Below are 14,805 nucleotides of genomic sequence, written 5' to 3' on the forward strand. Positions count from 1 at the left end.
GTAGACAATACTGAGCTAGATGGACCAATGGTCTGACTCAGTATATGCCAGCTTCCTATGTTCCTAAGTATCCTTTTAAACCCAATGGAATACGCTCTTATTTAAAGTTTGCCATAGATTGAGGCTTTGCGGAAACAATATGCTTACAGAGGGTGCAATCTCAGACAGCCATATGTGTGGGTAAAGGAAAAGCGGAAAGTACTTTTGAACTGTAGCTGATCACCCAGCTAGATAGACAAACTACTTTTTCATTTAAAATGCACATCTTTTTTCAGCTTATGAATATTGTTGTCTAGGATTGTGGCCTAAATGTCTTTTTCATTTGCCAGTACAAAGATAAGTAATTTTCTCCAAAAATATTATGTACAATCCCATAAATCTAAAAGGAGATGGAGTATAGCACTGGCTATTTGAACTGCTTTGTTTATTTTACCTAAATTAGATGTCAAATAACATGCATATAATTTTCATTATGATTCTCTATAGTCGTGGTCCTTCGATGAGGTGAGGTGAGGTAGTCAACTCAGGCAGCAAATGGTTGGGGCACCAGCGAGGCGGCAAGATGCCCCCCCGTCACCTCACCGTGACTTCCTTCCCTCTGCCGTCCCTTGCCATCTGAACAGTTAGTCTTCACCACAACCAGTCCCTCCTCCTTGCTGCTGCTGCTGCCTCTTCTCTTGTTTCCTTCTAGCCTAACAAAAAGAAGGGGGAGAAAGCAGAAGAGGGAATAAGGAAAGAGCACTAGCCCACTGGAGGTGCACACACTGTACACCACGTGATGATGGTTATTGTAACAGCAAAAGAGAAGGAGGATCTGGAAGAAGTCAATGTATGTGCATGTACAGGAAGGTCTGAGGCTGACACTAATTCTCTTATAATGAACTTGGTGGTCCTTGGTTCAAGCTGGATGGTAAAATGAGCCTCCCACAAACAAAGTAATGATTTTGGCATGCTCAGGGGATATCCAGCATTGCAGAAAAAATATTACTCTGTGATAATTATTTGTAAATCAAAAGAAAAAGAAAACACTCTCCCAAAAGTCACAAGCAGGCCTGACCACATTCACTTTCATGCAGGAACTGCAGAATGGTGAGGGCAGTTGAGTATCATTTAAAAGAAAAAGGGAAACGGGGGCAGGAGGTGGATTTTGGCCTTCTCTAGACCCTAACAGTTTTTGGGCACAGGAAGAGCCCAATCGGAAACCAAAAAGAATAAGTCATCACACAAATTCCCTCCCAAAAGCCCCAGGCTTCCACAATAGATGTGTAGAAAAGAGGAGGTGCTTGTGCTGCCTCAACAGCATCATGAGTTTAGAATGAATTTCGAGTAAAGAGCTATGTTACTATTCTTACCACAAGTCTATGCAGTTTGTGCTAGAGTTTCTTAGTCTGTCATAAAATCAGCCAGAAACATCTGATTGTATAAGCAGTGATCTACTAGTAGAATCTGTATAGTAATCTATGTATAGGCTAGAAAGTTCTTTCCCCTCAGACAGCCAAAGAGATGCTGGTACAGTGTGCTTTCAGTCTTGCTGCAACAGATGTAGAACCAGCATGTAGGCTCTTGAGCAATCGCCTGTTTTCACCCAAATCTTTCCTTTACCTAGCCAATTGATATCCATTCAGTCATTCGATTTCTTCATTCATTCGTTCATTCGATTTCTATACTGCCATTCCAAAAATGGCTCAGAACGGTTTACACAGAGAAATAATAAATAAATAAAATGGATGCCTTCATTATCCCTTAGAAAATACATCTTTGATTCCAGAAATGACTGCAAATTTCATTCTTAAACCATAGAGCTTAATTTGGTGAGCTTCTTATTCAGGGGTTCCCACCAGAGGGTACTAGTACCCATGAGGTTACACAGAGCCCTCCTGCCTCCCCTCTCTGCAATCATGTTATTTGTTCCCCATCTGAAGATCACCAACCTGAAGTTAATGTTTCCTCAGTGATCATGATTGGTTGACTACAGAAGCAAGTTTTGGGTGGTATAGAAATATTTTAAATACATACATGCATACATGCTGAAGCTCAACATACTCCTCCCCTCAACCTGGCTGACAGGCTTCATAAAATTAGCACTGAGTATTTCAATTGAAATTAATGGGACAAGTCCCATTTAATTTGTCCCATTAATCTCAGTAAGACTGCTTATGGGTAACTTGGTGTGGAAGTGAGCCATTCATTGTAGTAGCATCCTATCTCCCTTTGTGTAACACTTAACATTTGTGTTTTTATGTATATATGTGCATATAAGCGCGCGCACACACACACACACACACACACCTTCAGTATTAACAGTTATGAGACAGGCTACTCCAGTCACTGACTTACATCTAGATTAAGTTACTCATAAACAGTCTGACTGAAATTAATGGCACAAGTTTACTTGACCATTGATTTTCAATGGGAGTACTCATGAGTAACTTAGTCTGAATGTAAGTATGTGATAGGAGCAGCCTATCTCATTACTCTGTTTAAATTTATGTGTGTATACACACACTTTTAAAATGTCTGGGGGGTACCTGAGATGAAGGTTTGTGGCAGAAGGGTATACTTGTTTTAAAAGGTTGGGAAGCCCTGCTCAAATGTGTAAGCCACTGTGGTGTAGTGGTTAGAGTGCTGGACTAGGACCGGGGAGACCCAAGTTCAAATCCCCATTCAGCCATGAAACTCATTGGGTGACTGTGGGCCAGTCACTTCTCTCTCAGCCTAACCTACTTCACAGGGTTGTTGTGAAAGAGAAACTCAAGTGTGTAGTACACCACTCTGGGCTCCTTGGAGGAAGAGCGGGATATAAATGTAATAATAATAATAATAATAAGTTATTGCATGTTTGGAAGTTAATAAACTTATTGAAAGCCAGCTGGATTGATGTTGGTTTGAGTAATAAATGAACAAGCTATCTGATGCTTCAAGGATCAGAAGCACACTGCTGCTTAAGGCATATTCCCTTCTCCTAATTTCTGACTTCCCTCCCATATCCTCTTCTATGCATTTATACATAAGAGTAAGGAATCAAGACAAGGCAACGCACTTGTGCTCCCTACTCCATGCAGTGGTGGATTAATGGAGAGGCAGAGTAGGCATTTGCCTATGGCAGCAAAATTTGAGAAGCAGCAAATTTTGCCACCCTTCTCTCTGGGCAGCGGCTACTGCAGCAAGGGTAGAGTGGGCGAGGAGAAAGTCCCTCCCTTTTACCTTATTTTTTTAAAAGGCAAACCTTTTTTGCTTAAAGTAAAAGAGCAGCAAAAGCCAGGCAAAAAGCTTAAGCTGCCCCTGACTCCATGACTGGAAGGACTTGGGCACTGACTGAAGTTTCAGGGTCATCCAAGGACCCATGGCTGACCAGGCGCATAACAATGATAGGGCAAGGGGAGACAGTTGTCTGGGGGCCCCACTGCCTGGAGGGGCACCCCAGGGGCACCTCATGTGACTCCCCATTGCCCCCTGCCCAGCCCCATAGCCTCTCAGCCACTTGCCCTCTTCGCCGTCTCTCCTGCTTGTTCTGCTGGCCCGCAATGGAAGCAGCAGGCAAGCTGCAAAGAGCTCCTTTTCTCCCGCCTCTCAGCTGATCGGCGGGTGGGCGGGGCTTCCACGGAGGCCTCGTGTAGGCCGCAGTGAAGCCTGAACTCGAGTAGGGCCCAAGCCAGCCAGGAAGGAGGAGGCAGCCAGAGTGTTCTCTGCAGCAGAAGACCCTTTGCTGCCCTGCTTAACCCAGACCAGCATTTGCCAGGTAGAGTGTGAACTCCTTTTTGTGGTTACCTTTCCCGCCCCCCCCCCCCCATATATAGGGATCTGCTTGCCATAGGGCTTGGATATGGGGGGGGGAGGGACCGAGAAGTCTCTGAATATTTATTTTGAAACAGCTTGGAAAATTTGCTGACTTAAAAAAAACTATCTAAAAAGTCCTATAAGTGGCTTGTTTCATGGCAGAAAATTGCAAAAACTTCTGGAACAGTATTTTATTAATTTTATTTATTCATTCATTCATTTATAAATGCACTTATGTTCAAGTTGTTTTGCAACCCAGAAGGTCTGAGTGAGAACTGTGAAGCATGTCTTGTGCTTTTATTTTATTTTTCTTGTGTGTGAACTGCTCCCCAATAACTTGCAGGGACTTCAGGGTCAATCTGGCCAACATGTGAATGCAGCACCTCTATTCCAGAGGAGATGTGTCTTAAAGGGCTTTAAAAGCCTCCTGTGAAAAACCTCCTGCAATCAAACTTGACTGAATTTGTTCAGAATTCTGAGAAAACAAACATAGGTTCACCCTGCATGGTTGAAAGTCTCCTTTGCTAATCTGCAGCGAGGGGCCCATTTTAATAATTCATCTTTCTAGTGTGTTCTAGGCATTAAAAGTAATACAAATGTATAGTACTCAATGTATATCACTATATATTGTGACGTGTGTGTGTGTGTATTCAGTGAAATGTATTTGCAGGCAGCATACTTATTTTGGAATATCAGACTTAAATCCTTGGGGGCCTGGGGTGTGCGGAGGCCCTGGACTTTGGGGGGGGGCCCATTTTAAAATCTTGTCTCTGGGCCCACTCCAACCTTGCTACGCCCCTGTGGCTGACCCAGGTCCCTGGTGAAGAAAGATGGCAGAGGTTTTTGAGAAGCACTACAAAATGCCATCACTCCTGCCAAGTCAGCCAAAATCTTGTGTGGGCTAAGCTTAGCAGGAGTGGTGGCTCATTGTTCTCTTTGGCAGTGATGCTGGTGGCTGCCAGTTTCCTTTAGCATCTCCCACATCCAGTGATACAACAGGAGGCACATTGCATTAGAGGTTTAAAAGATGGTGTCCACTAGCATGGCTGCCCTCTCCCCACTAAAGGGGCCTGCAAATGCTCTTGGATCAGGGCCCACAAACCCTGGATGCCAGCACCAGTTCTTGTGCAGAGTTAGGCACATCTAACAACAACAAATATTTATATACTGCTTTCCAGCAAACGTTTCCAAAGTGGTTTACATAGAGACATAATAAATTAATTAATCTAAACCATAGATTTAAATATAATTGTGCTAAGGACCACAACATTAGCAGGGTGCAGTCTACATGCTATTGAAACCCAGCTCTAATGCTTTTTAATTTTTCGTTTAACTGCCCTGTATCCTGACATTCATTTTCCCCCATTATTTTTCCATTTTTTATTATTTTCAGCAAGTGGACTTTTTTAGCTTTATGCCTAAGCAACCTTATGCTTAACCCAAGTGACATGAGCATTTACTAATTGGAACACTGAATGACATTTAAAAGCCTGTTCTTACTGAAAAATTCTTCCAATTTTGTATTATAACAGCAGACTTGCCAAATTCTGTCATATTTCTATACACTAATACAGATTATTGCAGTGGCTTCACTTATCTTATACTCGGGGGGGGGGGGATCCACCTTTATATTGAAATGATAATTTGTAACTTGAGTGAAGTTACAGTCTCTTGTCAGTTCCTTCCCTCCCTGTCCTATGAAGAGAGGAGAGCTGGTCTTGTGGTAGCAAGCATGACTTGTCCCCTTAGCTAAGCAGGGCCCACCCTGGTTGCATATGAATGGGAGACTTGATGTGTGAGCACTGGAATAGATTCCCCTCAGGGGATGGAGCTGCTCTGGGAAGAGCAGAAGGTTCCAAGTTCCTTCCCTGGCATCTCCAAGATAGGGCTGAGAGAGATTCCTGCCTGCAACCTTGGAGAAGCCGCTGCCTGTCTGGGTAGACAATACTGAGCTAGATGGACCAATGGTCTGACTCAGTATATGCCAGGATACATATCCTATGAATGCTGCTCTCACTGCCAACATACTTTCCTAGTTAGCTTCCCCTCTGCACTTGTACAAAGGTACATGCAGGGTACAGGCTGGATTGAGCTCCAGGTTTACAAAGAAGAATGAATAAAAATAGTGATTCCTTATCAGTTCTCAGACTGTATTCTCTTTAAAGGTTTACACAGTCTTCCCACCATGGCAGGCTTCAATGGAGATAAATCTACCCTTTACTCTGAAAATTATGTAATTTATGATGCATTTCTATATTGTACAACTTTGGTGATGAAGCGATCACACTGAAAGAGAGCTATAAACCATAACCATTTTTAATTTCTTTTTTAAAAAATAGTTATTTTATTTTATTTATTTGGCATATTTGTATACCATCCAAAACATCTGTCTCTGGGTGGCTTACAATAAAACAATACCAAAACAAAAAACAGTTTAAAAATTATGATAATGTAAAATTTAAAACAATGTTAAAAACTATTACTATCGAATCAAAAGCCTGGGTGAACAGATGTGTCTTAACTGCCTTTTAAAAAGTTGTCAGAGATGGGGAGGCTCTTATTTCAACAGGGAGTGCATTTCAAAGCTTCAGGGCAGCAATGGAGAAGGCCCATGCCCAATTAGTCACCTAGTCACAAGAAGAACCAGTGGCAACTGCAGACGAACCTCTCCTGATGATCTCAATGGGCAGTGGGGTTCATGGCCAAGAAGACATGCTCTTAAATACCCAGGGCCTAAGCTGTTTAGGGCTTTATAGGGTATCACCAGCATCTTGTATTTTGCCTGGAAACTTATCAGCAGCCAGTGTAGCTCTTTCAATACTGGACTAATATGGTCTCTCTGAGATGACCCAGAGACAACCTTGGCTGCTGCATTCTGTATAAACTGCAGTTTCTGGACTACATACAAAGGCAGCCCCACATAGAGTGTGTTGCAGTAGTCAAATGATAATTCCAGACATAATGGTTGACATTCTGAGCAGTGTGAGTAGTACATAACGGGAGCTGTATCCACAGAAGACTCTGCAACAGCAAAACACTTGAGCAGAAACATCTATTCCCTCCCTCTACGGGCATATTTGCCTGCTTGGCAACACACTGCATTGCTTTGTTGCAGAGTGTTCCATGAACATAGCTCCTGTTATGTACGTTTAACACTGCTCAGAATGTCAGCCAGTGCACAGATTGAGAATCTGAGGTGGGGAGGGGAGATGTTGTTGCATAATCATATGCCACTTATTACTGAGGCCATAGATTAAAGGGTCGGATATTGCAAGAGAGGTGGAGCAGCCATTGCTTTTTGTCTTTTTGCCCCCTTTCCTTTTAATGCCTCAATAAACGTGATAAATGGTGTGACATAGGGATGTGCACAAAACCGGTTTGCCCAGTTTGGTTAGAATTCGAACCAGGTTTGAACCGGGAGCGGGAGGTTTGGTTTTAGTTTTGCTCGACCCCCCCACCCCGGAGTTCCTAGAGCAGAGTGTGGTGAGTGGTAGATTCTCTGGTAGCATATGAGATTTTCAATGACAAACCATGAACCCACTCTTATTTGCTACCGAAGAATCTACACTCAGAACACCTCAGAAACAACGAAACACAGTACCCCATGGGTTAGCAACCCATGGGGGTGGTTGGCACCACTCATTCTGGGCCACCCCAGCACCCCCCAAGTGCAGTTATGGGGCAGCTGAAACCTCTATTCTTCCCTATGGAGAAAAACCTTAAAGACGCTTAAACTTCAAAAATAACTTAAAAATAAGCCCTTTGCCTAATTCCTTTAAAATAATTCTGGTAGCTTCCTTGCCCCTTGGGAACTGCCACCCACCACACTCCACTCTAGGACTCCCCTTTCCCCACCCTCCACCCCCAACATGAAGTTATACATTTGCTGGAATCCTCATTATTTCCTAGGATGAATTCAAAAATCTATAGATATATTTCTCCTAGGTGTGCCTGGGGAAAATGCATCCTGGCAGCCCAGCTGATTGGATGGGCTGCGGAGGCGCCTGATTGGCTGGCACACCAAGGAGGAGGAGAATTGGCCGGCCCATGCTGGCGGGCCTGGCCTGGTGACTGGTGGTGGCCGCAGACTCTAGCGAGCTAGAGAGGCAGGTGGGGGGGGGAGACAGAGTGAGCAAGAGAGGCGCACGCGGGGGGGGAGAGACAGAGCAAGCGAGAGGCACACAGGGAGGGGAGATACAGAGCGAGCGAGAGAGGCGCGTGGGGAGGGGAGATACAGAGCAAGTGAGAGAGGCACGTGGGGGGAGAGACAGAGCAAGAGAGAGAGGCGCATGGGGAAGGGGAGACAGAGCGAGTGAGAGAGGTGCATGGGGAGGGGGAGACAGAGCGAGCGAGAGAGAGAGGCACGTGGGGGGAGAGACAGAGCGAGCGAGAGAGGTGCGGGGGGGAGAGACAGAGTGAGCGAGAGAGGCGCGGGGGGGAGAGACAGAGTGAGCGAGAGAGGCGGTGTGGGGGGGGCAGAGCGAGCAAGAGAGCTGTTGTGGGGGGCACAGAGTGAGTGAGAGAGCTGTGGGAGGACCAGCCAAACAAATTCTCCCAACTAACCACAAAAAGGAAGTGAACTACCGCACAGGTGCTCTGTGCGGGTTCAGCTAGTACTTAAAAATTCACCAATAATCAGAGGAGTGTCCGATTGCCTTGGGGTTTGGTGCCTACCACCCACCCCAGTTTTGTGCTCCTAGGTGCTCCACAATTGGGGATAATGGGCTGGTTTGAGTCCCATTATACCCTATGAGAAAAATAATTAAAATATTTCAAATATTCATTAAAAATTGCAAGAGTGTCCGATTACTTTGGGGTTTGGGTGGTAGTTGGCACCCATGGGTGCTCCACAATAGGGAATAATGGGCTGGTTCAAGTTGCATTATAACCTATGAGAAAAAATAAAAAAATCAAAAATTCATAAAAAAATCATACAAGTGTCCAATTACTTTTGGGGTTCGGTGGTAGGCACCTATTGGTGCCAGCTACCATCCTACCCACTTTGGGAGGTTTGAACTGGTTTGAACCAGTTCAAACCAGTTCGATTCACCCCCCCAGTTTGGGTCAAATTCAAACCTGGAGCTCTAACCTGATGACTGGTTCAGTTTGAATTCGAGCCATTGAACCAAACTGTTTTGAATTCAAACGGGTTCAAATTCAAACCGATTTGCACATCCCTAGTGTGACATCAACATGCTGCGAAGATGAAGCAAGGTATAATGTAATTATGTCATGTCACCAAGCTGCTGACTTCTAGACTAAAGTTGCACCAATGTGCCAGCATTTTCTGTCACACAAAGGAGGCAGGGTGATTTTTTATTATTTCCCCTTCCTTCCTCAGTCACCTGTGCCTCCTGAGATTATGTTCCTGAGGTTCCCCCAGTGCCTAACATCAAAGTTTTAGGAGGTAAAGGTGACTGCAGAATGAAGGGAAGATAGTTGAAAGTTGCCCCTCCTCCTTTGCATGACAGAAAACATTGGCACATTGGCAAAGTGTTAGTCTGGATAATAGACAGTGGACATTGTGTTCATCTATATTGGAAAAGGAAGGGATGAGGGGAAGAGACACAAAGCACCTCCAGCTCTGTGTCTCTCATCATGACTATTTAAGCCATAATATTCTTAGCTGTGGTACATGAGCTATCAGGATTCCTGTGCTGGTGGTGATTGCTCCATCTTTGCTGCAGGCCAGTGCTGTCCAATGCTTAAAACTACGTCTTTGAGTGCAGGTTTCCCTCTGACCTCCATGTGCCAACTCCTACACAATTTTCTGGACGATGGGACCAGCAAGAATGTGTGAAAAAGTGTACTGGTCAAAACTGAAAGTAATAATGAATGCTGACATTGCCCAATTGGTCAGAAACAGAATCCGTGTTGAGCTGCAGCAGAACAGGTCACTGCTTGCCAACTGCAGATGAAGCTGCTCTGTAGGGATCAGGCTGCTGGTGGTGTTTTTTGTCCAGATGTATTTCATGACATTCTGACACTTTTAATATGTTACAATTGATTTCCCTCACTCTTGTTTTTCATTTGGGATATACAGTGTATGAGTGTAGAGTATTCTGTCGATGCATATTGGGTTAACTAGGTAATTTTTAGGTCCTTTCCAGCCTATTGGAAAGAACTGGAACAGCAAATTCACCAGAGCAGTAGACATGATCGCTCCTAAGTGTCCTCTCTGACCTGCTTCAAAATTGGCCCCTTGGTATAAGGAAGAACTTTGGGGGCTGAAGCAACGAGGTAGATGACTGGCGCACAGGTGGAGGAAGATTCGACTCAAATCCGACAGATTACAACACAGAGCACATTTGAAGATCTATGCTCTGACAATATGGCCAGCAAAGAAGCAATTCTTTTTGGTCCGTATTGCATCCGCAGGTTCACATCCAGCGGAGCTGTTCATGGTTGTGAGAGGGCTAGTAAGTGACTTTCTTCCCTTGAATCAGAACTTGGAACCATCTATTACCCACTGTGACATATTTAATGAGTTTTTTGTGGATAAAATCTCTCGTCTTCTCACCGACTTGGATTTAGACCCCACAATTAATGCAGTGTCTGAATTGGAGGTGTCCAGTGACTCCTCTTATGTGGTTAGGCTGGATCAGTTTCGGTTTTTGACTCATGAGGATGTGGACAAGCTGCTTGGAGTGGTGCGGCCTACCACCTGTTCTCTTGACCCTTGCCCAACATGGCTTATATATCCGGCAGGGAATCTGTTGTAGATGGTCTAGTGGAGATCATAAATGCTTCTCTGAGGGAGACCAGGATGCTTCCTTGCCTTAAGGAGGCAATTATTAGACCTCTTTTGAAGAAGCCTGTGTTTGGTCCCTCAGAGTTAAGCAATTATAGGCCCGTCTCCAACCTTACATGGTTGGGCAAGGTAATTGAGAGGGTGGTGGCCTCCCAACCAGGCAGTCTTGGATGAAACTGATTATCTAGACCCATTTCAGATGGGCTTTCAGGTGGGGTATGGGGTGCTTTAGTCAGCCTGAGGATGATCTCCAATTGGGAATTGACAGAGAAAGTGTGACTCTATTGGTCCTTTTGGACCACTTGGCGGCTTTCGATACTATTGACCATAGTATCCTTCTGGAGCATCTGAGGGGATTTGGGGTGGGAGGCACTGATTTACAGTGGTTCCACTCTTACCTCTTGGGCAGATTCCAGATGGTGTCTCTCAGGGACTGTTGTTCTTCAAAATCTGAACTTCGGTATGGTGTCCCTCAGGGCTCTGTATTGTCTCCAATGTTGTTTAACATCTACATGAAACCCCTGGGAGATTTGGTGCAGGGTGTTATCAGTATGTTGATGACACCCAACTCTTTTTCTCCATGTCAACATCATCAGGAGAAGGCATAAACTCCCTAAATGCCTGCCTGGTGGCAGTGATGGGCTGGATGAGAGATAACAAGCTGAGGCTGAATCCAGATAAGACGGAGGTACTTATTGTGCGGGGTCAGAACTTGGGAGATGATTTTGATCTGTCAGTTCTTGATGGGGTCACACTTCCCCAGAAGGAACAGGTATGCAGTCTGGGGGTGCTTCTGGGCACAAACCTCTCTCTGGTTTCCCAGGTTGAGGCAGTGGCCAGAGGTGCCTTTTATCAGCTGTAGCTGATACGCCAGCTGCATCCATTTCTTGAGATAAATGACCTCAGAACAGTTGTGCATATGCTGGTCACCTCTAGACTCGATTACTGCAATGTGCTCTATGTGGGACTACCTTTGTATGTAGTCTGGAAACTACAGTTGGTTCAGAATGTGGCAGCCAGGTTTGTCTCTGGGTCATCTCGGAGCGACCATATCACTCCTATTTTAAAAGATCTACAGTGATTGTCGATAAGTTTCCAGGCAAAATACAAGGTCTTGGTTATAACCTATAAAGCCCTAAACAGCTTGGGCCCTGGGTATTTAAGAGACTGTCTTCTTCGCTATGAATTACACTGCCCATTGAGATCATCAGAAAGGTATCAGGGGGTGCAAGGCCATTCCACCTGCCTTGCCGGGACTCACCAACTGTCCCCTTTGCCTCCTGTGGAAACTCCAGCCCAGATGGGGAGCAGCCTGCCTGTCTGCTCGTCTGTTGCCAAGATCCAGCTGGCTGGCTGCCAGCCTCCTAGACTGTTGAACTGCACTACCTGTCTCTTGTCCTAGGAGCTGCTCGTGGGAGGAATGGCATTTGCAGCTTGCAGGCTTTAAAACAAGGAGACCGGGCGTTCGAGGTTGAGACTGAGGGCTGGGGGGTTGGGTTGGGCCAGGTCTTTTGCAAATGTGTTTAGGCTCTCCTGAGTGGGATGGTGTGGGGGGTGAGCCCAGAAGTTATGGGGCAGCTATTACTGTAGTGGTGGAGAATAGAAGAATTGGCACTGGCAGAGCAGCTGGCTGTTACAAGGGAAAGGAAATCAGTAATTTAGTAACTGTTTCCACTTCCAACTGCTTTGTCAACTCCCAGGCCTCAGGGAGCAGCTCCAATGACTCACAGAGTCTGGCCTTGCTCCTCTGCAATGCCAGGTCAGTTTAGAATAAGACTGAAATTGTCCACGATTTGATCGTGGATGAGAGAGCTGACTTGGCATGTATAACTGAGACCTGGTTGGGAGAGGCAGTGGTCCAGTGTGGGCTCAGCTTCTCCCTCCTGGTTACTCTGTCATGGAGCAGGCTAAGAGAATTAGGCGGGGGAGTGGAGTGGCTGCGGTCCATAAGAATACCATTTCCCTTACCAGGGCTCCTGTGGGACAGTTGACTTATATTGCGTGGATGTTTTTGAGGCTGGGAACAAGGTATAGATTGGGGATTCTGTTGGTGTACCGTCCACCCCGCTGCCCAACTGACTTCCTAACTGAGCTGACAGAGCTGGTCACAGAGTTGGTGTTGGAGTCTCCTAGACTTTTGGTTCTGGGGGACTTCAACATTCACTTTGGGGCTGGCTTGTCTGGTGCGGCTCAGGAGTTCATAGTGGCCATGACAACTATGGGCCTATCCCAATTACTTCCTGAATCAACTCACATTGCAGGCCATACAATTGATTTGGTCTTCTGTTCGGATTAGGGGGGTGTTCCAGGGTGGGAGATCCGGTGGTTTCCCCATTGTCATGTTAACCACTACCTGATTAAGGTTGGTATCACAGCCACAATTCACCCCTGCACGGGTGGTAGACCTATTAGGATGGTCCGCCCAAAAAGGCTGCTGGACCCAGTAGGATTTCAAAGAGCCTTGGAGGGTTTTGAAGTTGGTGTGGCCCTGGTGGTTGATCGATGCCCTGGTGGGGCATCATAGTAATCATCAATATAATCATAGTTTCAATAAGCCTTTAAAATTATAGTCTGTGTGGAACGCTTCTTATCCTCCTCTTTCCCGAATGTATGTGATCTCAGGATAATGAATCGAAAGTAGTCTGGTTTACTACAGTTGTGTTAGTGACAGCCAGGTGGCTCACAACAAGATTGGTCTCTGGGGCAACCCGGAGAGACCATATTATGCCTGTCTTGAAACAGTTGCACTGGCTGCCGATATGTTTCCAGGCACAATGCAAAGTGCTGGTTATTACCTTTAAATCCTTGAATGGCTTAGGTCCAAGTTATCATAGAGAGCGCCTTCTTCTGCATGATCCCCACCGCACGTTAAGGCCATCTGAGGAGGTCTTCCATCTTCAGTACCAACGGTTCATCTGGTGGTGACTCATAGGCGGGCCTTCTCTGTAGCTGCTCCTGGCCTATGGAATGCACTCCTGGAAGAAATCTGTAATTTGAGTTCATTACTGTCTTTCAGGAGAGCCCTTAAAACCTATCTGTTTGGCCTGGCCTTCCAGGGTTTTTAAACTGCTGTGAAATGTTTTAAATTGTTTTAAATGTTTGCCTTGGTTTTCCAGGGTTGTTTTTTTTTAGCTGTTAGAATGTTTAATTGATTTTATTCTGTTTTTATCGTTTTGATTTTAATTGTTAATTGGTTTCAATTGTTTTTATTCTGTTGTAAACTGCCCTGAGCCATTTTGGAAGGGCGGTATATAAATCGAATAAATAATAATAAATAATAATCAGGAGAGGTTCGTCTGCAGTTGCCACCAGCTCGTCTGGCGGCTACTCAGGGATGGGCCTTCTCAAGTGTTGCCCTGAGGCTATGGAACATACTTCCTGCTGAAATAAGAGCCTCCTCATCTCTTACAACTTTTAAAAGGGCAGTCAAGACGCATTTGTTCACCCAGGCTTTTAATTAGATACTGTTTTAATTATGTTTTAATTGTGTTTTAGTAGTTTTAACCTTTTAAATTTTAATTGTTGAAATGTTTTAATCTTTTTATTGGTTGTTTTTATTGTTTTGTAAACCACCCAGAGAACTTGTGTTTTGGGCAGTATAAAAATATTAAATAAATAAAAATAAAATAAAATAAAATAAAATAAATACACCTCTTTGAGCAACAGGAGTTGTACTCTGTATTGACGTTATTTCAGTAGTCTGAAGGTCCAAGCGCTCTCTCTCTATTACAGTTCACTCAGGCTTCTCTCCTGGGGTGTATGATGCTAGGGAACTCTACACTTTAATGGAGGCTTATGTCAAGCTGTTGTGAGTAACTAAATAGAGCAGACGATTGGAATTATCCACCCATCTTCCATTTGAAAACAGTGCTGTAACTAGAGGAGACCAACTCAACTAAAACTTCACCCTCAGTCTCAACGAGAATGCAACATGAATTCAGCTTCTGTATGTCTCCTTTGACTGCCACAACTCACCAGCTTAGGAGGCTAGGCTGCTCTTGGTCAGTGCCACAGTGAGCAAACCTATAGTTGGGAAAAATAGTCAAGGAACAAGGAAAGCAATGAGAATGTCACACCAAGTTTATTTAGGACCAGCAAACGGGGGTACTTTTTCACACAATGAATAATCAACTCATGGAATTCTCTGCCACAAGATATGGTGGCATCCAACAACCTGGATGGCTTTATGAGAGGTTTGGATAACTCCATAGAGGAGAGGACTATCAATGGCTACTAGTTGGAGGACTATAGGCCACCTCCAGCCTCAAAGGCAGGAT

At 44.9% G+C, this 14,805-nt stretch overlaps 1 long non-coding RNA gene across 1 annotated transcript; it reads right to left on the minus strand.

The window, feature by feature from the left end:
• Nucleotides 1-407: 407 nt before the first annotated feature.
• LOC128325648 (uncharacterized) lies at nt 408-13,376 on the minus strand. Its single transcript, XR_008307532.1, has 2 exons — nt 13,324-13,376; nt 408-692 (listed from the first exon to the last, which is right to left on the minus strand). It is a non-coding gene; the product is annotated as an uncharacterized LOC128325648 (long non-coding RNA).
• Between the last annotated feature and the right edge of the window lie 1,429 nt (nt 13,377-14,805).

The sequence above is a fragment of the Hemicordylus capensis genome, chromosome 5, assembly GCF_027244095.1.
Source record: "Hemicordylus capensis ecotype Gifberg chromosome 5, rHemCap1.1.pri, whole genome shotgun sequence".
NCBI classification, from domain to species: Eukaryota; Metazoa; Chordata; class Lepidosauria; order Squamata; family Cordylidae; genus Hemicordylus; species Hemicordylus capensis.